General features: G+C 47.7%; 1 pseudogene; it reads left to right on the plus strand.

Annotated features, from left to right (window-relative positions):
- The window catches only part of LOC122459769, a 49,761-nt pseudogene extending 32,268 nt beyond the window's left edge, over positions 1-17,493 (plus strand).
- Positions 17,494-24,140: the final 6,647 nt, after the last annotated feature.

The raw sequence follows: 24,140 nt of genomic DNA on the forward strand, positions 1-24,140 counted from the left end.
TTGTTCCATTCCAGACCACACGCGGCCTGTGGGAGCTGGCCGGGGCCCTGGGGCAAGCAGACAAGCTGGAGGCATTCGAGGATGACCTGTTCGCCTCTTGCTTTCTCGCCATCGCCTGCTCCCTGGCATGGCACCTCTCGGGAGCCCAGCAGGAGCTGTCCAGTGACGCCAGTTACCGCAGGTAAAGTGTGGGGCTGATGGATCCCAGCACCCACGCAGTGTCTGTGCTAGCCCCTAGGAGGGGGAAGCTTCCTGCTTGGACCCTTTGTTGTCCAGGGACCCTCAACGCCTTCGGGGGACCAAGGGTTCAGACTTCTCGTGCTTAGGAGTGGGCAGAGCTGCTCCCGGATACTCAGGGAGCCAGAGAGCTCCTCAGAGTGGGCAGCTCATGGGGGCAGGGCTCAGGGCAGCAGGGTGTTCAGGGGGGCACTGCATGTACTTTTCTCCCCAGGGTCAGTTTCCTGAGGTGGGGGGCAATTTTCACATCTTTGGAGGAGAGTGTAGGTCACATCTGCAGACACTCCTCCCCGCCGCCGGGGGGAACCAAAGGCAGAAGTGGAGCAGCTTCTATTCTCACCCTGATCCCTTCAATGCTGCATCAAGGGAGTCCTGCCCCATCACCCCACCCAGAGAGCAGGCATCCTCGCATCACCATCTCCTGCTTCCTTCTCTTCCCAGCATGGCCGTGCAGGCCCTGGCATGGGTGCTGCTCCTCAGGGGCAGTAAGCCAGCTGTGGAGCTCACAGACCAGGAGCGAGGCTGGCAGCTGCTAGAAGAGGCCCAGCCCGAGGGGTTCGCTCTCCTAAGCAGGTGAGGACAGAGGCTGGAGGAGTCACGTTCTCGCTCTGGAGCCTACTGGGGCAGAGATGAGAGGGAGTGGCTGGGACCAGGCCAGATTCCAGCATGTGCAGGGTTGTCATGCACATGTAAACACAAGCTCTTGTTCTCTCCCAGGGCCATGGTGATCCACCCAAAGCAGGCCCTGAAGAGCATCCCGTGGCTCCTCCTTCCCAGCCTCCAGGCCAGCCAGGAGGGCGAACACATGGCCTACACTGTCCTGTTGGCAGAGGTGAGCCTGGAGGAACAGGGGGAGGGTTAACCATGCCCAGAAGCTGATGGAACAGGAGGCCAATAGGCTCACGTGGACTGTTCTTCAGTGGGTGATAATGTCAGATCCTTCTCATTCTCAGTATGCTGAGCTGAGCTGAAGAGTCTGTCTTCCCATCAACCAGATTGCTGGGACAATCACTTCTCACTGTTCAGTCTTTGTACCTCAGGCGTTTCTGGTTGTTCTTGTAGGATGTCATTGTCCACCTTTTCTTTCTTCCCTCCACTTTCTGGAAGGCTCTTTTGCTGTGACCTAGGTCAAACAACACCCACTATGTAGAGGTATCTGATCTTGGTCAAGCAGTCCCCATTGTATAGCACTATCGTTCAGAGGTTTCTATTGCATACAGTTCCTGGGGTAATCTTTATGTGTTTGTGCATTCCTTCAATGAGCCACTAACATTGTCTGGCCTCATCCAACAGAGCACATTTGAGATACAGAGACATGATCAATATTTCTAGCCTCTGATACAAACATTACATGCATACAGGTTGGATAAACACAGTCAATAGGTCTTAAGTTTTGCAATGATACCCCACATCAGCCATCTTGCATAAAGTATATATTAGCTATGTCATATCCATATCATAAGCATATTTTCATAAAGAATGTAGAGCAGGGGTCTCAAACTCAAATGACCACGAGGGCCACACGAGGACTAGTGCATTGGCCCAAGGGCCACATCACTGACACCCCACCCTTGCTACCCCCAGCCCCTACCCCACTCCACCCCTTCCATGAGGCCCCTCCCCTGCCCCACCTCTTCCCACCCCTTCCCTGTCCCATTCCAACCTCTTCCCCGAAGTCCCCACCCCAACCCTGCCCCCTCCTTTCTCTCAGGGGGAGCAGGAGGGGTGCAGGGTGTGGCGGGAGCTCAGGGCAGGGTGTTGGGGTGCAGGAGGGCTGTGGGGTGCAGCAGGGGGCGGGCAGGGAGTTGAGGCGTGGGGTGCAGGAGGGGTTCGGGGTGTGGGCTCCAGCCCGGCGCCGCTTACCTAGAGCGGCTCTGGGGTGGTAGTGGCTCGCACCGGAGCCAGGGAGGCTCGCTGCCTGCCTGTCTCCCCTGGCCCCACGCCACGCTGCTCCGTTCTGCTCCGCACTAGGAAGCAGCTGGAACCACATCCCAGGGGAGGCAGCGGCACATGGCTCCATGTGCTGCTCTTGCTGCTCCTCCAGGTACCTCCCCTGAAGCTCCCATTGGCCGCGGTTCCCTGTTCCCGGCCAATGGGAGCTGCAAGGAGCAGTGTCTGGAAGTGAGAGTAACGCACAGAGCCCTCTTCCCCCTCCCCCCCCGGGACCACAGGGCATGGTACCGGCCGCTTCAGGGAGTGGCGGGGGGCTCGTGGCGCCACGGAGTAGGCAGAGGGGCGCGCGGGAGGTGGGGCGCGCGGGAGCTTGGCGGGCTGCATGAAAGAACCCCACGGGCTGCGTGTTTGAGACCCCTCATGTATGTTTGCTGATTCACAAATACTAAAGGAGCAGGCACCTTTGGGTGAAAACGCTCAGGACAATAGTGCAGAGCCATGCAAGCTCCATGATTCTGTGTGAGATGGCAGACAGTGAGGAGGGCCAGGCAGGTTAGTGGGTTTAGAAAAAAAGGTGTAAACATTATGTATACGTTTATGTATGGGATACATATAGAATTAGTGCAGAGTTAACAATGCATTATAAGAAGTTTGATCCCATGGCCACAACCACCCCTGTCTGACCTGTTTGGTACCCAGCATACACTGCAAAACCAAAGCATCCCAAAATACAGTGGGTGGACAGTGGGGTATCTATTCATGGTGCACCTCACTCTGAATCTATACAAGTGCTTCTGGTGAGTGCCCTAACTGCTAAGGCAAGGAGTCCAGGAGGCATGCACGTAAATGACATAGTAACGGTAGTGACTCTATGCTGACATAACTTGAGTTAACCCACACTTAAAGTGTAGATACGGCCTTAGGTATATGAAATGTTTGGGAGAGTTAACAGGAACAGTATGAGGGTAGACTAAGATTCATTCAGGTGTTTAGGCTCAAGGCATTGGAACTGGCCTTACTGCACCCTACAGGCTCAGGAACAAAGAGGCACAAAAAAAAGATATAATTTCTTTATTAAAATTTCTTAACTGGAGAGTGTATAACTCATGAATTTAGAATTCTTGGGGACGTAAAGGTATCTTGGGGTTGTAGATGTGTGTTCATTATATTTTGAAAGGAAAAACTATGAATGGGTTGAACAAAGAATTAGATCAGTCTCTCAGGATAAGTAGATTGGCTATTAGCCAAGACAATTGTCACGGCGTCCCCAGGCGATGCTCTGGAACTGCTCCCTATGAAGCCAGTCAAGACTCTGCTGAAGTCTGCTCTCTGTGAGCAGGCTGTCTTCAGGGCAAGAAGCTCACACGGCTTCCACCTTCCTGGGTCTGACCTTGGAGCATTCTGCATCCTCTGCCCCTCTGTGCGCTTCCCACAGTGAGTCTGGCCAGGTGGGGTCCTGGGGAAGCAGAGGGTCCTGCACCCCAACTTTGCAGTCAGACATGACTCTCAGCCAGCCAGTAAAACAGAGGTTTATCAGATGACAGGAACATGGTCTAAAATAGAGCTTGTAGGTACAGAGAACAGGACCCTCAGCTGGGTCCATTTTGGGGGGCAGTGAGCCAGACAACCCGTCTGCACTTCACTCCTTGTCCCTAGCCAGCCCCAAACTGACTTACTCTCCAGCCCCTCCTCCTCTGGGCTTTGTCCCTTTCCCGGGCCAGGAGGTCACCTGATTCCTTTGTTCTCCAACCCCTTTAGCTCTCACCTTGCAAGGGGGAAGGGCCCAGGCCATCAGTTGCCAGGAGACAGAGTGTCAGCCATTTATGTATACTGGCCCTTTGCTCTGCAACAATTACACTCCCTTATCCCACCACCTAGAGACTTAAGAAATGCATAGGGTGTTGTGGAAAACGAGTCACACCCTCTGTTTGGTTCAGTCTGAGGCCTTTTACTGAGTACAAGCATGCAGGGAGAGAGAGTCAGAGATGGTCACGCGCAGGTGCCAGCCTGATTTCTCTCTGCCCTGCCCCATAACATTAGTCTTATATAGGTCCATGTTCAAGCTGAACCGATTAGTAATTTTCCACCACTCAAGCATTATTAATAAAGCCTTATAAGGAAAATAGAAAAGCAGTTTCATAATTAGCACAGTGCTGATGCACCTTGTCATTATCAAGATCTGCAGTTTGCTGTGGCAGAATTTGACTAGGGACTTTTTGCAGGATGGAGGGTGCATACCCATGACAGCTAGGGACTTTTCGGAGGCCCTTTGGTTCTTATTTAGGTTAGAAATTGGCCTAGTCCATTATTTGTGTCAAGTGCCACAGCCTAGCATATGTCAATGCTTAAGCTCAAGCCAAGTCTTACAGGATACAGGCCTATAGGCCTCTTGCGTTACAGCCTTTGCATATAATGTATAGATGGAGCTGCAAAAAGGGGACGGGGTTAGGTCTACAGAAATTGCCCCCACAAGGGGAAATTGAGGCACCCCTACAGTATTCAGAGGAAACATTAAGAAAATTCGCACTTCGTCACAATAATCAGGGATGCAGGCCCATGCTCTGCATGTTCCTAAACCATTCTTTGACTGCCAGATGCTGGGAGTGGACAATGGGATGGTTCAATGAGTCATTGCCTGGTCTGATCATTCCCTTAGAAGCACCTGGCATTGGCTACGATCACAAGACAGGATACTAGTTTAGGCAGACTATTGGTCTGACCACCAATATTTACACCATTGGTGGATTGACTCAAAACAAAGTTTTGACAATAGGCCAGAAATTCAGTGAGAGTGGAAGTCAGATGATCTAACAGAATAAACATCTGCTCTAAAAATGAGAAGAAAAAATTAGAATTAAAAATTCAGGGAATTCAGGGAATCCTAGCAGCAGATAAGACAACTTGGGAAACTGCCTGGAGACCCTATGCATTCAGATACAGTGATAAGGGATTCTTTATTTCTGAGGGGATATATGTAAAATGTTTCACTGAATTAAGTCGCAGGGATTATCTACACTGGCAAGTTAAAGAGCTCTAACTTGCTGGCTCAGGGGTGTGAAAAATCACCTCCACCCCCGATTGCAAGTATGAATGCTTTAAAGCACTGGTCTGGACAGGCTCGGCTCCCACTGCTCGGAGCTAATCTCCTCATCGAGGTGGATTACCAGGAGCACTGGCACCTGCGACAGCGCTTTGAAATTTGTAGTGTAGACATAGCCTCAGTAGGTTAGATCAGACAAAGAGGAGATGCATTGACTAGGCATTGGGATGCCTGTGACTTTAAGAACCCAGCCCTGGGAAGCCGATGCTGAGAGGTGCTGTCTGTGAGAGGGGAAATAAAAAAGCCCTTTTGCCCCCCACTATTTTGGCAAATACTGGTGTCTCAGTCCCACTGGGGTAACTGTTACCCCCTGTGCCCCTGCCAGTGCCGGGTTTTGCCCTCTGTCACCTTCTGCCAGTGCTTCACTCCTGGGCTTAACTCCTGCTCCTCCCCCACAGCCCTGATTTTGCCCTTTAGCCCCTCTCCTAATCCTGCCTCCAGCTGCTTGATCCCCCAGACCAGTAAATTTCCACCCTCTGCTCAGACCCTGGCCACCCCCCTCCTCTGATTCACACCCTTTGCCACTTTTTAACCCCTGTCAAAAGCAGTCAGCAGAATCCTCGGGTATAAGGGCAGGGTGAAGGGCAGTGGCTTCAGCAGATGAACTGAGCATGCTCAGTACACGGTAAGTAGCACATTGCTATGCAGAGCAGTAGCCTACATTACACCGACTTGGTACCAGCCCCCCAAAGCAAGCGACATTTGCCCTGGGGAGACACGCAGGGTCCCCACACAGATACCGGCCTCCCCTCCCCAGGCACAGCTTCTCTGGGCGCCAAAGGCAAAGCAACCCTACCGCGCAAGCAGGAGATCGGTCTCCCTGGTTATTAGCCATGCCCCGGAGACCCAGGCATGGGATTGCTGGGTTATCGCAGGGGTGATGCCAGTCCTTCCCCAAAGAGCTGACAGCACAAACACAGATCAGGGGCTGCTTTGCAGAGCTGTATTACAGGGCTGAATTTAGGGGCAGGCGACCCAGTGCTACTGCTTGGGGGGCACCTTGCTTGGGGTACTGCATAGGTGCTGGAACTAGGGGGTACTGGGGGTACTGCTGTGCACACCCTGGTTTGAAGTGGTTCCAATCATATACAGGCTTTACAGTTGGCTTCAGTAGCTCTCAGCACTCCCACTATACAAATTGTTCCAGCACCCCAGGGATGCTGTAAGGTATTCAAAAGTTTAACAAACTGGGGGGGTGCTATTTGATCTAGGGCCAACCCTGGCTGTGTACCAGGACACAAGGTGCCAGCAGCTGACCATCAGGCCCTAGAACTGGTTGGGGTGGCTCAATGAAGAGGGTGCTGCCCTTCATTGACTGCATTCATAATTGGCTTTCATTCTCCCTGAGGATGGATGTTGGCAATTGTCATGTGCCAGGTAAAAACAAGACTGGCTGCTTGAATTTGATGGTCAAAAGAAAACCAGAAAGTGGTCTGCTGTATTTGTGTCAGGCAACAAAACATCACCTGCAAAAGATGACTGAACTGTGAGGAGCTAGGAAGCTGATGAAGACTCCATAGCAATGTGTGGGTATCAGGAGAAAGGGCTTTAGGGAGTTCAATAGTGGGCATTTCTTCAGGGACAGAGAAATAGGTTCAGGGCATCCATGGCAGTGCACTCCTGCTTCAGGACATGGCTATCTGGACTCTGCAGAGAGGGACGTGCAATCCTGTACAGGCCCAGGATAAAAGGTTCCAGATTTCAGATTCTGTGCATTTGTCTTCAGCAGGGATGACAAGTCAGTTGGGTCAGAAAGAACGGGAGAGTAAGAGCACACAAGCAGAATGACCCTGTAGCCTGCTGGTTTGAGCACTCATGGGAAGTTGGGACATCCAGGATCCCTTCCCACTACTCCACTGTTGCTTTAATTAGTTATCCACAGTGGAACAGCTTCCCCGGGAAAGAGCCTCACATCAGAATATCTCATAGCCCTGTAGCTAGGGCACATACCCAAAAGGTGGCAGAGTCCTGTTCAAATCCCGTCTCACCCTTAGCTGGAGGGGGGACGTGAACTGGGAAGTCTCCCACCTCCCAGGTGAGTGCCCCAACCACTGAGTTAAAAGTTTTGAGGAAGCCCCTCCTTCTCTTTCCCCACCGCCTCACCTCCCCCCCCCACTTGTTCTGTGTGAACTCACCCGTGGAGCCTGATCCAGAAGGCTCCCCCTGAACATGCCTATTGGATCAGGCCCACCAGGCGGCTGAATGCCTATCTTCTCCTGGTTTGTGAATGACTCTGGGGCTTCGGTGGAAGATAGGTGCCTGGGTACCTGGAGTGAGGCAGCAGAGTGTATGCCCACATGCAGAAACATAAGCACCTCAGGAATTTTTAATGCAAAAACATAGGCGCCAAGTCAGTTTTAGGCACCAATAGGGTTTGGCAGAAGTTTTGTGTATCACATTGGTCCCAAAAATGGGACTTAGGCACCTAACTCCTTTTATGCATTCAGGCCTTGGCCATTTATTTTGGTATATAAGTGGGAACTGAGCTCTTTAAAAAAACCTTGCCCAATATGAAGATAATGTCTGCTGAACCAAATTTCTATCACTATGTGCCTGCCTGGTCTATTTATTGTATAGGCAAGCACAATCCCCAGAAAAATTCCTGCATGCCCACATTGATTAAGCAAAAGGAGCACGCATGACTTTTCCTGCAAGGGGATACACAAGCAGCTCTGCTCCTGTTACTGCTGTTGCTGACACATCCGCCTTTTTTCTGACAGAGGCAAGAAAAACAGACACCCCAGATTTCCTAAAAGAATTACTTCCTGGGCCAGGGTCCTTCTCATATGGGAGCAGCCAAAACCCTGGGTGGCTTGCCTAGGTATCCAACTTGTCTTCTGTGCCAAAGACACTCTTTCAGCGAGGTGGCACCAACCCTTATGATATGTACCACATACAATATCCATGGTGGTGAGACCCAAAGGACAAGCTGCAGAATCATGTGAATAAGTTACAGAACCTTGTGGTCAATGCAATTATCAGATCATTCCACATTTTATCATGCACTTTTGAACATCTCACCTGCATTCTGCCCACTAATCACCTCTCCTAGGATGTACTCTACAGCATTTCTAAAATAGTTTTTCTGTGTCATATGTGGTATATACAGAGCACATGAAATTGTGACATCAAAAGTGTATTGATGCTCATTTGGGATGACCTGCATAATTCACTCCCGGTTTGTGAGAAATGAATCCATAGGGAAGCAATTTATTTAATTAACATTTGCATATTCTCCAAGCCAAGCAATAGCGTTCTTAGTGGCCAAGAAGGACTCTTGGAGCCCAACGCTGAATTTGGTTAGTGGGCACTCCTCGACAATGCGTATCATTGTTTGATCTGCTCCGTAGCTGCAACTGGGATTGTCTCGAATACCCCAACAGTGCTGGTTGGCTGCACAGAGGCCTGCTCAGTCTGGAATCGGTTAAGAAGGGCCAACTGACAGGTCGAAGCTGGGCAGGTGAGCAGTAGGTCTGTGATGAGGAACTAATTGGTGATTGATGTTAAACACCAGTGTTCCCACCACAGGGACACTGCTGTCACATCCTGGCATGGCAGTCTTGACTACAGTGGGTGTTGTGACAAAAACGTGTAGCTGGTGTGTTAAATAGGTCACTGAATAAGGGCAAACTTGGGTTGGCACATACTCTCTCAAGCAGCTTTCCAGCTGCAATCTCCCTACTGATGTAAGGGAGAGCAATGTGGCTCAGAATTGGAAGCCATGGAAGATGAGTCAGTTGGAAAGTTCCTGATGATGCACTTTGTTGAGTTGAGTTGCACGTCAACAAGTTTGGTGTGTTCTGACTCCATACTGGTGTATTACTCTGCTATTGAGTATGAGATGGCAAGGTCTGAGTTCCTTAGGATTGGCACATCTCCCCATAAAGAACCTGCCAATTTGTGGAGAAGGTTTTTGCATGTCTTGACCTTTGCTGCCATCTTTCTCAGATGGCTTTTGTATGTCAGTTTGGTCGAGGGTTATACCTAAGTAAACTGGGTATGCTTTGTGCTTCAGCCTCTGGCCATTCATTATGGTGTTTAATTCCCTCTTAGCATTGGCCTGGTGGAGGTGGAATGTGCTAGAGACTGTCTTGTTAGTGGTAGGCTGAAGGCACCATGTCTTGGAGTAATCAGCCAGCTTAGCAGCATTATCACTCAGGCTCTTCTGTAGTTCAGAGAAAGTCAGAGCCTGTGGCCTGCAGCAGATGTCATCTGCATAGATGATCTTCCATGCCTGGGTGGATGGCAGGTCATTGATGTATAGCTGGAACAAGACTGGGGCTAGAACAGACCCCTGGGATAACTCATTCATCTGTTTTTTCCAAGTACTTGTTTTCTCACCCACATGCATCCTGAACCATCTGTCTTGGAGTAGCAGTTTGATGGCATCCGTAACCAATGTGGGATGACTCTTGAGATTTTAACAAGTAGACTCATGTGCCATACCATATCATATGCTGCAGTGAAAGAAGAAAATAGTGTCTCTTTTCAGGTTTCTTTGAAAACTGTTTTCAAAGGTTAGCACAAGTACTTGGTCACATGTGCTTCAACCTTGTCAAAAGCCTGCTTGCTCCACATTCAACATGTTCTCCACCTCTGGTGTTATTTGCTGTAAAATTAGGTGCTCTAGAATCTTGAAACACACAGAAAGCAGCAATATCGGGCAGTAACTTGATACCAGGTTTTGGCAGGCTGGTGACTTGTGACATATGCCAGATTTTTAGCAGTCTTCCTTCATTGCTGACCTTGTGAAGAATTGAGCCAGCCAAGAGCAGATGCATGGGCCAAGATGTTTCAGGAACTCTGGAAGGATGTTGTCATAGCCAGCAGCAGTGCCAGATTTGATGTTATGTAGCACTCTGTCCAGCTCAGGAACTGTGAAAGGTTCAGGGCAAGCTCTGGATTTGTGCTGCCTGCAGAAGACCCTTCACTTGCTCTGGACTCGACTCTTCACTTCTTTTTCCAGGATTGTCTTTCCCGTACGAAGGAGGTGACTGGCTACTTGGTTAGCACTCACAGATGACCAGCTTGGTGTCAGTGGTTGCTGGGCTACTTCAAGGCGACAAAGTAAACTCCAGCATTTTTGGCTGGAAAAAGTAAAGTCCAGGTTCTTGGTCTTTTTATCCCATCTGGCTTAATGAGCACAGCTCAAAACTTCGACTAAGTGGTTGGCTGTGTCCAGGTCACTAGTTGACTCATACTGCTTCAGGACAGCAGCACATTCTTCTTCAAGGCAGGGGATGTACACAGGGCGATATCCATGCTGAATGGCTCTGGTGGCTGCTTTGTAGATGGCTCTACAGAAACGCCTGTAAGCTTGCTCTATCGGGATATGGTGGGGCAGTATTGTTACAACACTCCATTCTAGAGTCTTGCTGTATTTCTCCCACTGGGCTTTGTGCAGGTTCCACCGCTGCTGCTTTGTGCTCATGACGATTGGTAGCTAAAGACCAGTATGGATCAGTGGCTGGCTGTGTGGAAAGTTGTGCAAGACTTGACATGATGCTGAATGTGGGTTTCCGTGTACTGAGCTGACCCAACATATGTCAAGTGAGTAGTTGCAGTTCCATCTAGAGGAATGGATTTGTCAGGAACAAATCATGCCAAACTAATCTGATTTCCTTTTTTGACAGGTTTTCTGGCCTAGTAGATAGTGGGGAAGCTATAGACATGATATATCTTAATTTTAATAAGGCTTTTGATTCAGTTTCATGTGGCATTTCCATAAGCAAACTAGGGAAATGTGGCCTAGATGAAATTACTACAAAATGAGTGCACAACTGGTTGGAAGACAGTACTCAAAGAGTAGTTATCATTGGTTCGCTATCAAACTGGGAGGCCATATCAAGTGGGTCCCACAAAGGTCAGTCCTGGGTTTGGTACTATTCCATATTTTCATTAATGGCTTGGATGATGGAATAGAGAGTCTGCTTATAAAAGTTGCAGGTGACACCAAGCTGGGAGGAGTTGCAAGCATTTTGGAGGACTGGATTAGAATCCAAATGATCTTGATAAATGGAGAATTAGTCTGAAATCAATAAGACGAAATTAAATAAAGACAAGGGCAAAGTAATACATTTAGGAAGGAAAAATCAAATGCACAAATACAAAACGGGGAATAACTGGCTAAGCAGCAGTAATGCAGAAAAGGATCTGGGGGTTATAGTAAATCACAAATTGAATAGTAGCTAACAATGTTGTGAAAAAGGCAAATGTCATTCTGGGGTGTAATAACAGAATGTAAGACTCGGCAGGTATGTAAGTATGAATGTTGTATGTAAGACATGGCAGGTAATTGTCCTATTCTCCTCAGCACTGGTGAGGCCTCAGCTAAAGTGCTGTGTCCTGTTCTAGGTGCCACACTTTAAGAAAGATGTGAACAAATTGAAGACTGTTAACATGCCCCCTGCAGCCTTCTCTAGACTAATCATGGCCAGTTCTTTCAAGCTTTCCTCATAGGTCAGCTTTTCTAAACCTCCTATCATGTTTGTTGCCATCCTCTGAACTCTTTCCAAATAAGTAAAAGGTTGTTATAAAGAGGACTGTGATCAGTTGTTCTCCATGTCTACTGAGAGTAGGACAAGAAGTAATTGGTTTAATCTGCAGCAAGGGATATTTAGGTTAGATATTCGGAAAAGCTTTCTAACCATAAGGGTAGTTAAGCACTGGAACAGGTTACCAAGGGAGTCGTGGAATCCCTATCATTGGAGGTTTTGAAGAACAGGTTAGATAAACACCTGTCAGGGCTGGTTTTGTTTACTTGGTCCTGCCTCAGAGCGGGGGATGAACTAGATGACTTCTTGAGGTCCTTTTCAGCCCTTCATTTCTATGATTCAAATGTGATATTTTTCAGTTTAAAAAGTCCAGATGTTAAACCCTAGTAACTCAGGATTGCCATCAGTTTGTAAATCTCAAGCTTCATAATTATTGATCTTGACAATATATTCTGCTATTATAATGTCTCAGTTCAGCAAATGATCGTTGCATTTGGAGTCTGCTTACTTTCCCATTGGGAATCCCTGAAGCTTCACTGCTTGTTTCCATGCACACTGTTTTGTATTGTCCATTCCCCAGGCACCCAGCCAATAACCTTTATCTGTTTACATCAGCCTATCCTGAAAACCCCCTGAAAGCACTAGTTCAGCAAAGCACTTAAAAGCATATGCCTAATTTTAAGCACATCAGTTCTACATCCCTCTTCAGCAAAGCACTTGAGCATAGATTTAAGGTTAAGCATAATCTGATTTGATGCTTTACATTTACATAGTCCTCATTCACTTGTGGCTCTCAAAGTGCTTTATGGTTGTGGATATGCAGGAAGCACTTTTCCTGGTTTTAAAATCTCAATCTTTTTACACGTATTTTTTGTGCAGAGGTACGGAGAAAATTGTGGGGAGGATCCAGACGCAACACATATCCCCAGGCTGCCTATGCTGTGGTCAGGTGTCAGGCACAGGGTCAAGCTCTGAAAGTTTATTAATAATAATTTAGTAGACATTTGGATTGGCTCTGGAGAGGGAGCCAGTCGTGGCTTGTAAAGGAACTGCTCAGCATCAGAACTGAATTGCACAAGCCTATGCTGCTCCTGTCTCAGAGCGGTGCAGTCTGGCTCACAAGAATTGAAACAGAATGGCCAGAAAGACACTCCTCCCACAGTAGCTTGTAGCTTAGAGGGAAGTTCATTGGCATAGATGCTGGAACGGGGGTGGGCAAACTTTTTGGCCCAAGGGCCACATCTGGGAATAGAAATTGCATGGCGGGCCATGAATATTCACAAAATTGGGGTTGGGGTGAGGGCTCTGGTAGGGGGTGAGGGATCTAGGGTGTGGGAGGGGACTGGGGATGAGGAGTTTTGGGTGCAGGAGGGTGCTCCAGGCTGAGATTGAGGGGTTTGAAGGGCGGGAGGGAGATCAGAGCTGGGGTAGGGGGTTGGGGCATAGGGGAGGCTCAGGGGTGCAGGCTCTGGGTGGCACTTACCTCAAGCAGCTCCCAGAAGCAACGGCATGTCCCTTCTCTGGCTCTTAAGCAGAGGCACGGCCAGGTGGCTCTGCGCGCTGGCCCGTCGCAGGCACTGCTCCTGCAGCTCCCATTGGCTATGGTTCCCAGCCAATGAGAGCTGCAAGGGCAGTGCTTGGGGTGGGGGCAGCATGCAGAGTGGAGCCCTCTGGCTGCCTCTATGCGTAGGAGCTGGAGGGGGGCCATGCTGCTGCTTCTGGGAGCCACATGGAGTAGCCTCTGACCCTGCTCCCCGGCTGGAGCACCGGAGCAGGGCAAGCCCCAGACCCCGCTCCCCAGTGGGAACGTGAGGGCCAGATTAAAATGGCTGGCAGGCCTGATCCGACCCACGGGCCATAGTTTGTCCACCCCTGTGCTGGAACTAGGGGTGCTGGGGGTGCTGCCACACTCCCTGGCTTGAAGTGGTTCCCATCATATCCAGGGTTTACAGTTTGGTTCAACAACGCTTAGCACCCCTGCTATAAAAATTGTTCTAGCACCCCTGTGCAGTGGGCTAGCACCAGGAGTTCATGCTTCTTTTACCTGCCCTACAAATTTCCAGGCAATTTTGTATTGACTAAGGCCTCATATCCCTGTTCCTCAAGACAGACATCTCACTCTTCCTGTTTTTTATATGAGGAAAGTGAGTTACTTCAACTGAAGGTGCGAACAGAACCCAGGACACTAATGTGGTAAAAACCACGTCTCATTCACGAAGCCATATTGCTTCTGGACACATAGGTACGAGTTCTGTCTTTGGTTGTCTGCATGCTGAGACCCCCAGCTGAATTTCTCTGGGCAATAGTTACTCCTGTTTAGTGTACTGCCTTCATGCTGTGAAGGTAACAGCGGCTGCAGGAAGAAGAAAAGATGATCCTGTGCTTCGGGTCATATCCTAGGATCCAGAAGAAATGGGTTCCAGCCTGTGCTGTACTCCACCCTGTTACCCAGGGTTCTTTCAACCCAAAGCTCTTGGGAACTTTTACTCTGTGCGAGGTGGTGTCAGGAAATAAATCGGGCGACACGGCCGTCCAGCCGATAGATGGCTAGCACAAACAGGACAACACAAGACAGCTTTCACTTAAAGCTAAACTTTACTTAGTCTCAAGCACTTACACACGTCCGCAACAGGTTAGTAAAACATCCCCAACCCTTGATAATTATTGAAGCTGAGTGTGGCTCTCGAGTGGCATAGCAGCAGCCTTCCGGTGGCCAAATCTTCCGTCTGCCGGTGGAGACCGCAAGATGTATCCAGAGGGAGAGTCCAGTCCAACTACCTCAAACTTTTTCCCCTTCTTTATGCATTAGTAATACAATGACATGTCCCTTAAAGAAAACTTGTTAAGCAAGCAGTTTCAATGGTCAAGCAAGAGGTTTCCTTCTGATTATTGATTAACCAGGTGTGGGTTTTTCCCAGAGTTTGTAGCCTTGAGGCCCTAACAGACATTCCTGAGGGCACATCCTGCCCTTCTAAAATGCACGCATCAGCAACTTCAACACAATTCTTATCAGGAAGGACAGGGGGTCAAGCTGCCCTTTCTGTGGCACCCAAAATCCTTTCCCCTCCTGCCTTGGTTAAGCTGAGGCTGCTGCATGGCCAATTTACGGCCTGCTGACTTGGCTGCTTTTAGCAATAAGTAATAGTGGTTTCAGCACTTTACTGGTTTGCCAAAATCTCCCCGTACAACCCTGCAATGTGATGGCAGCAAGAAGCCGTGTAGTGGAGGTGAGGGTGAAGGGCCAGTGGGAAGCAACTATGAAGAAAATCATAGATTTTTTCAGTTTCCCATTGCAGGCAGTATAGCCCAGATGGGCATGTTCCTAGTATCAGACTATTTGCCATATGTATTAACAGGCAGAAAATCCTCTATCAACTGAATTGCATATTTTTGTGCCCTGGCTGAAAGAATCTAGCATAGTCTTCCAGCCTACTTGATTACTTGAGCCAAAACTCAACCCCAGCATCTCATTCACCCAACTCCTTCCCTGCACTCCCTCTGGAGTTCTCTAATGTACATTGCACATACTCCTGTTTTTACTAATTCTCCAGTGAACAGCAATCTGGAGGTCAGGAATAATATTCAAAACTCTCTTGTCTTGAGTGAGGAAAGTGTCTTTCTGAAAACCCAGGTCCTGATCCCGTTCTCACATCATTTTTACATTGGTAGGTTTCCATTTTTTCTGTGGAGTTGCTCTTGATTTATATTGATGTACATGAGATAGGCTGACTCTCAATAGCTCCACAGCCACTGGTGGTATTTTTGATCTCCATTCCCTGGACATGTGACCTGTTCCCTGCCTCCTCACCCTGCCCATAGATGCATGGGGTCCCCAAGAGCAAGAAGCACAGAGTCCCCTCGTGTGCAATGTGCCCAGAACAAGGGGCACACTAGCTCCATGTCAGAGAAGGCAGCTTGTTTTATTTGCTTTTAAACACTACTGAATTTAAAACATGGAAGAGGAAAATTGGTTCATTTTTAATGGAGAGTGGAAAGTCCTATTTCGTGTTCATCATGGCAAGAGCTCAGCTTGCCTTACGGCTGCTAGGGGCTGCCTCTTAGCACACAGAGGGATGGCTCCTCTCCAGCACCTTACTTCCTGCTTCTTTCTCACCATCCTCACCTGCACTCGGTTGCCTGTAGCAAGGGACGTGGAGTGACCAAAGATAAGTACTGGCTCTAACCCATACAGGTGCCTCTTTCTTATTTAGCTACAGATGTTGAAATAGCATCTGATGTCCAGAGTCAAAATGTCTACCAGGTTCAAGATGGGAACTGGCTTGTTCCCTGACCTCCTCCTTGGCTTGGTCTCAGCCTTTTGCAGGAAATCATAGGAGGAGTCTGATGGTCCAGATTGCTGACTGTGTGCTTGTGACTAATTTTATTATTAACAGTGGACTAATGTGTTCCAAAAATCAGGGGATGGAGGCCGAAGGAGCTGGCTCCACAGATGAGCTCCATTCCCCTTCTCCCAAATTCCCCCAGTAGCACCATGTGCTACATTTATACCATAAAAACCTAAAGATTTGTCTCCTCTTGAATTTCAAGGCCCATTATGATCATCTAGTCTGACCTCCTGCATAACACAGGCCAGCAAACTTGCCCAAAATAATTCCTAGAGAATATCTCATGCTTAAACATGTGCTAGTTAACATGGGAACTAACACAATTGGAATTCTGGTGTAGGCACTTCACAAATGTTTGTTCCTAGCCATTGACTGACACAGAAAATGAAACTAGCTTGTCCCTTCTATTCCTAGAGCTGGTGTGCATTATGTGGCAGTATACACATTATTCTAGAAGCACAGGGAAGAGAAGCCTGAGATGCAGCTGTCAATGCCAGTCCTGCCTGCCAAGAGATCCTGGAAGCCTCTCCAGTATAACCTCTTCCCTTGAGACCTTCTAGCAGGCGCCGGAGTCCTTGCTAGCTGGGGCAGTAATCCAGGGACAAACCCTCTCTCTTTCTCAGGTTTCAGGATGGTCTTCCTTGTGGTGTCTGTCTACGCCTTGCTGCTCCTGCTGCTGAGCTTTCACTCAGGTGAGTGGATGAGGGTAGAGACGAGGGTGTTTTGTGTTTTCTGAGTTCAGATTAAATGCTCATGAGGCATTTATGCATTTGTCTGAATGTCTAACCCTTGAAATATATGGAGACATTGCTATTTCAATGTGCAGCTGAATGATCACATCCAAATTAGGAGGGAAAATGAAATTATCTTCATAGACACTTAGAATCACAGATGTTAGTGAGGTAAAAGACCTACTAGGTCATATCTAGTCCATCCCTATCTGGGCACTAGATCAAGATTATGCCCTATCGAATATTTTTTCAGTTCTTTGTCCAGTCTAGTTTTCAATGTAACAAGCAAAGGGGCTTCCACCCCCTTCCAGAGAGACTATTCTACAGCCTCAGAAATCTCACTGTCAGAAAGCATTTCCTGAGATTCAGCCTAAATTTTACTGTGTTTAATTTCACCCAGTTTCTGCTAGTTACACCTTTGTATATCACCAGAGATGATCTCACTTCCTTTTAGTATTTTCACCTACCATGGTGGGTTCTTTACTGGCAAATAGACAGTTTTATGAATATATTGGAATATGGGTAGTTCTAAATTATTGTTAGTTTTAAAAATGTGGTAAAGTACTTGGAATTAAGAAATGCACGATAAATATCAAAATAAATAAAATGCTTTCGGCAGACTGTTACCATGACTCACCTTACAAAATTGCTTAGCCCACAAAAATAATTTGTTAAACTGGAGTTATTATAAAGTTGCACTGATAAATTAAACAAACAAACTTGAGACATTATAGTTTTCTAACAACCCAGTGTTGGAAGGCCAGTCAATTCTAAAATACGAGCATGGTCAAAAAAATCTAAGTGCGTGAAATGATGGGAATTATGGCCAAAGTATCAAAAAAACCTTTACATCTACCCCCACCCATTCCAATTGGTATGCATCTGGAGTCAGCCTGTCTCCTGTGGTACTTGTGAGCCTCCATCTAGTGTCTGGAGAGCAGGCAGAGTCAAGTTTTGTATCTAGTTGTGTGTGGCTTTGAGATTTCTATAAACACGGTAGATAAAGCAGGCTGTTTTATGGGTGGGGTGACCAGGTGTGTCTGGAAACTAGAACTGTCCCTGTTTTCAGGGCCTGTCTCTGACACTTCATCCTTACCCTACCGTGCAGCCTCCTTGAGCTAGGTAAGGAGATGTATAAATCTACCCCAGGGAATACTGCTGGTATAGGTGGCCCCTATACCCTGGTGCAGAGCTGGTTTCATCCCACCCCATAGCAACTTCATTCAGACGGAGTGTTCTGGATCTGGGGTGGAGGCAAATGGGCAGGGTGCATGGCAAGAGCAGACCAGCATCTTGTGATTCATAGCCCTGGCAAAGGCTTCTAGGGGGGCTACTGAAGCAGCAGTGGAACTTGGGCTGCCCTAACCTGCATCAGGGACCACACTGGGCCCTGAACAGGGGAGGTGCAACTGCCTCCTCTCTGTCCCTGTGCTGGGATGAATGAATCTCCCCCAAGTGTTTGCCAATTTTAGTAACCAATGTAGACTGGCCCCCTGAAGGAGATGCTGAGCTGGAGAAATTGACTAGCCCTTACCCACCCTTCCTATCCTGCTTGTTTCCCACTACTCCCAACCCCGTGAAGAGATGCCCTTGGAAACCAGAAAGCTGCCAGTTTTGGAGGCCCAGCCTAGCCTCTTACCAGCTTACAAACCATGTTAGTTTGTAAACTAGTGTCAGAGCTGCTCTTAGCCCTGCTGCGCTGCTACAGGGGGGAAAGGCACCACGCTCCCATATGAATGTGCCCGTCCCCTCCCGAACTTCTTCACCCTAAGCTCACCCCTTCCCCCCTCAATGTTTTTCATGTCAGTAACTCTGGTCCCCCTAAGTCTGTGGTCCGTTGGGTCTAGGGAAATATGGGCACAGGCCTTTAGAGTAAGTAGTAGAGATCATGTGAAATGGAAAGCAGGTAACAGTGGCACATGGAGTGCCACACAGAGGCCGGGTGGGCTGCTCTGGAGTCCTGTAAAACTGAAGTCCAGGGCCGGGCACAGGGTTGGTTGCTGCGTGAGTGAATACATTACTAACGCTGTGTGCCATTCCCAGAGACTGTGGAAGAATTAAGGGCATGATTCTACAGCACTGTTATCTTACCCTGCTATTTCTCCTTCGTGGATGGCACAGATGACCTTTTCTTCTCCTGGGAGAGGGAGGATATTAGGGAGGAATATGAGGTGGAAGATGATCGGGAATATTATCAATATTTTTTAACACGCCATGATTTCTATGAGTTTTCTTCAAAGGTGGGTTTACAGTTTTAGCAACAACCAGGAGCAGCTGGAAGAGCAAAGCTCCCAGTACAAGGGGAGAGTCCAGGTAGACTGGGAGGCCATTTACCAGGCGAGTCTCTCACTCTTATTGGAACATGTGAATTTTCCTGACCAGGCAATATACAAATGCACAGCTACCAGCTTAAAAGGAAGGGGAGAAAGGATAATCAAGCTCCTCATGGATGGTAAGAATGTTTGTCTGCATTTCTACTTCAGATTGTATGTCTATGTCTTTGGTCAGCACAAGCTTCTTACTTCCTGAGATCTTGGTTCAGGTCCCTGTGGGGCCAAAATGGGGCCTACCCAGTATCTACCAGAGGCTAGAGGACCACAGGCTGCACACCTAACCAGACAGTTGTGTTACTTTTTGCACACTTTTCTGTCTTTGTGAGGACAATAAACAGAGCTCTGAGGAAAGGGGCAGAAACCTAACCTGGGCATGGCTGATTGTTGATACCCAGCTGGTGATTAAGGCCACCAGTGTACACTAACTGCTGGCCCTCTGGTTTGAGGACTCACTGAAGGTATAGAAGGCCTGGATATGTCTCCCCTCTCCCTGATGTGGGGCAGGAACTTGAGTCTCCCACATTCCAGGTGTGTGCTCTAATGCCCTGGGCTAAAGGTGGGGGAGGGCATCACCACCTTCTCTGGCATCTTTTGTGTGATGTTAGGTATGCTCTGCTCTGAGCTGGATCAGCCCGGCAGGCAAGATAGACAGGGGAGAGACGCTTAGCTTGGGAGTCTCGCTGGGACTTGCATGGGAGTTGGGTGCTGAGCTTCTGGGTGGTGGGGAGATTTATATACACAGAGAACATGAAACAATGGGTGTTACCATACACACTGTAATGGGAGTGATCAAGTAAGGTGAGCTATTACCAGCAGAAGAGCGGGGGGAGGAGGGAACCTTTCGTAGTGATAATTAAGGTGGGCCATTTCCAGCAGTTGACAAGAACATCTGAGGAATAGTGAACACCCGTTGTTTCATGTTCTGTGTATATAAATCTCTCCACTGTATTTTCCACTGAATGCAGCCGATGAAGTGAGCTGTAGCTCTCAAAAGCTTATGCTCAAATAAATTTGTTAGTCTCTAAGGTGCCACAAGTCCTCCTTTTCTTTTTGCGGATACAGACTAACATGGCTGCTACTCTGAAACCTGTCATTATGCAAGGCATTGAATTTAGCTGCGTGGAGTGGAAATCTATCAACTTCATGAAAAAACTCGTACAGATAGAGACAGACATCATCTTCCTTTCCAAATGCAAACAGATGGACAACATACCAAAAGGACTGAAGGTAAAAAAATCCATTACAATCTACATACCACACAGACTATGCTGACAGCTTGTGCCACATGCTCTCAAAGAAACTGCGGAACCACCTGATCAACATCCTCTACAGCAAACAGGGAAAGATTAAGAATGAGCTCTCAAAACTGGATACTCTCATAAAAAAAACTTTCCACACAAACTTCCTTGTGGCTGGACTTTACAAAAACTAGACAAGCCATTTACAACACACACTTTGCTTCTCTACAAAAGAAAAAGGACACTAAACTATCTAAACTACTACACGCCACAAGGGGCCACAACAGTGGTTCCCCTAACCCACCCAGCAATATTGTTAATCTATCCAACTAAACTTAGGACAGATTCTTCTGCTGGGCTATCTCGGGGCCTCTCTTTCTGCCCCTCCACCCCCACAAACATGATGCAGTTCTGTGGTGACCTAGAATCCTATTTTCGACGTCTCCGATTCAAGGAATATTTCCAACACACCTCTGAACAACATACTAACCCACAGAGACTTTCCTACCAAGACTATAAAAAGAAGGATTCTGGGTGGACTCCTCCTGAAGGTCAAAACAACAGACTTGACTTCTGCACAGAATGCTTCCGCCAACGTGCACGGGCTGAAATTGTGGAAAAGCAGCATCACTTGCCCCATAACCTCAGCCGTGCAGAACACAATGCCATCCACAGCCTCAGAAACAACTTTGACATCATAATCAAAAAGGCTGACAAAGGAGGTTCTGTTGTCATCATGAATAGGTCGGAATAGGCTGCTAGACAGCTCTCCAACACCCCTTTCTACAAGCCATTACTCTCTGATCCCACTGAGGGTAACCAAAAGAAACTACAGCATTTGCTCAAGAAACTCCCTGAAAAAGCACAAGAACAAATCCGCACAGACACACCCCTGGAACCCGGACCTGGGGTATTCTGCTACCCAAGATCCATAAACCTGGAAATCCTGGACGCCCCATCATCTCAGGCATTGGCACCCTGATAGCAGGATTGTCTGGCTATGTAGACTCCCTCCTCAGGCCCTACGCTACCAGCTCTCCCAGCTATCTTCAAGACACCACTGACTTCCTGAGGAAACTACAATCCATCAGTGATCTTCCTGAAAACACCATCATGGCCACTATGGATGTAGAAGCCCTCTACACCAACATTCCACACAAAGATGGACTACATGCCGTCAGGAACAGTATTTCCGATAATGTCACAGCAAACCTGGTGGCTGAAATTTGTGACTTTGTCCCCAAATGTGAAATAGTTATGGGTGAGGACAATGTATACCTTCAAATCAGTGGCACTGCCATGGGTACCCGCATAGCCCCACAGTATGCCAAAATTTTTATGGCTGACTTAGAACAACGCTTCCTCAGCTCTCGTCCCCTAATGCCCCTACTCTACTTGCACTACATTTATGACATCTTCATCATCTGGACCCTTGAGGAATTCCACCATGATTTCAACAATTTCCATCCCACCATCAACCTCAGCCTGGACCAGTCCACACAAGAGATCCACTTCCTGGACACTATGGTGCTAATAAGCGATGGTCACATGACCACCACCTATACCGGAAACCTACTGACCACTATGCCTACCTACATGCCTCCAGCTTTCATCCAGACCACACCACACGATCCATTGTCTTACAGCCAAGCTCTACGACACAACCACATTTGCTCCAACCCCTCAGACAGAGACAAACACCTACAAGATCTCTATCAAGCATTCTTACAACTACAGTACCCACCTGCTGAAGTGAAGAAACAGATTGACATAGCCAGAAGAGTACCCAGAAGTTACCTACTACAGGACGGGCCCAACAAAGAAAATAACAAAACGCCACTAGCCATCACCTTCAGCCCCCAACTAAAACCTCTCCAACACATCATCGAGGATCTACAACCTATCCTGAAGGACGACCCATCACTCTCACAGATCTTGGGAGACAGGCCAGTCCTTGCTAACAGACAAACCCCCAACCTGAAGCAAATACTCGCCAGCAACCATACACCACACAACAGAACCACTAACCCAGGAACCTATCCTTGCAACAAAGCCTGTAGCCAACTGTATCCACATATCTATACAGGGGACACCATCATAGGGCCTAATCACATCAGCCACACTATCAAAGGCTCGTTCACCAGCACATCTACCAATGTGATATGTGCCAGCAATGCCCCTCTGCCATGTACATTGGCCAAAAAGGACAGTCTCTATGTAAAAGAATAAATGGACACAAATCAGACATCAAGAATTATAACATTCAAAAACCAGTCGGAGAACACTTCAATCTCTCCGGTCACTCGATTACAGACCTGAGAGTGGCTATCCTTCAACAAAAAAACTTCAAAAACAGACTCCAATGAGAAACTGATGAATTGGAATTAATTTGCAAACTGGATACAATTAACTTAGTTTTACTTTGTGTAATGACTCATCCACTCCCAGTCTTTATTCAAACCTATTTCCCCATGTTTATTCCCCCTCTTCCGCCCCCACCGTTCCTCAGATGTTCTTGTCAACTGCTGGAAATGGCCCACCTTGATTATCACTACAAAAGGCTTTTTCCCCCCTGCTCTCCTGCTGGTAATAGCTCACCGTACCTGATCACTCTCGTTACAGTGTGTATGGTAACACCCATTGTTTCATGTTCTCTGTGTATATAAATCTCCCCGCTGTATTTTTCACTGAATGCATCCGATGAAGTGAGCTGTAGCTCACGAAAGCTTATGCTCAAATAAATTGTTTAGTCTCTAAGGTGCCGCAAGTCCTCCTTTTCTTTTTGTCCTGTGAAAGTGATCTCACACACTTCAGAGCCCAAATCGTAGGATTTGACACACTGGATCAGACCCAAGGTCCAGCCAGGCCAGTTTCCTGTCTCCAACCGTGGCCAGCACCAGGTCCTTCGAAGAAAGGTACCCCCATCCCTGTAGGTAGATGTGGGACAACTTACCCACCCAATCCACTGGGGAAGTCTTCTCCTAACCTTTAGTAGTTAGAGTTTGGCTTAATCCCTGAAGCATGAGGTTTTATATCCCTTCCAAATTTTTTGGTAATATTAACCATTACAAATTATATCGTACAGTCTCTAAGGCCAGAGGAAAGGAGGTTAAAATAGGGCTTATAATGGATCTCTGAATCCACCTATAAATATGGGGCCATTAACGAGTAGCACTTTCCTGCATGAAGTAACTCTCAGGAATGCGTCTGCTGGGCTCTCACCCAGGTCAGGCAGTTTGGAAGGAGGTGCAGAAAAAATGAAGAGTTCCTCAAACTGCTCTCAGAGATTAGTGGGGTCATTTGTATGATCCTGCCACACCCTCAGCGTCCTCTAAAGTTACTCTTCCATCTTTTTGATCAGTTTCTATTTTTAATTCTTCAGATTTGCCATGAACTCTAAATCTGTGAGGCTCCTGTTCCAGCTGCTTTGTCCTAGTTACATGGCTCAGTCTTCCCCTCAGCAAATCAGAGGATTTGGGAGAGGGAAGGAGTTGGACAGTGAGGATGGCTGACTGGCTGGCTGCACTTTACATTACATTACAGACATGCATCACAGACATTTCCAGTTTAATTTTAAGATAGAACAACATTTCTGTTAGATCACTAACAGAGCAATTACTACTGGAGGTGTCATTAGAAACATACTAATTGTTTTGTTTTTCCACTGTAATTAGATGCTGAAGAGCCACATGTGCGGTTCAGCAGAATCAATGATAAAATTATGGCCCAATGTGTCTCTGAGGGATGGTATCACATGCCCAAAGTGAC

Source organism: Dermochelys coriacea, chromosome 1 (genome assembly GCF_009764565.3).
Source record: "Dermochelys coriacea isolate rDerCor1 chromosome 1, rDerCor1.pri.v4, whole genome shotgun sequence".
Classification (NCBI taxonomy): Eukaryota; Metazoa; Chordata; order Testudines; family Dermochelyidae; genus Dermochelys; species Dermochelys coriacea.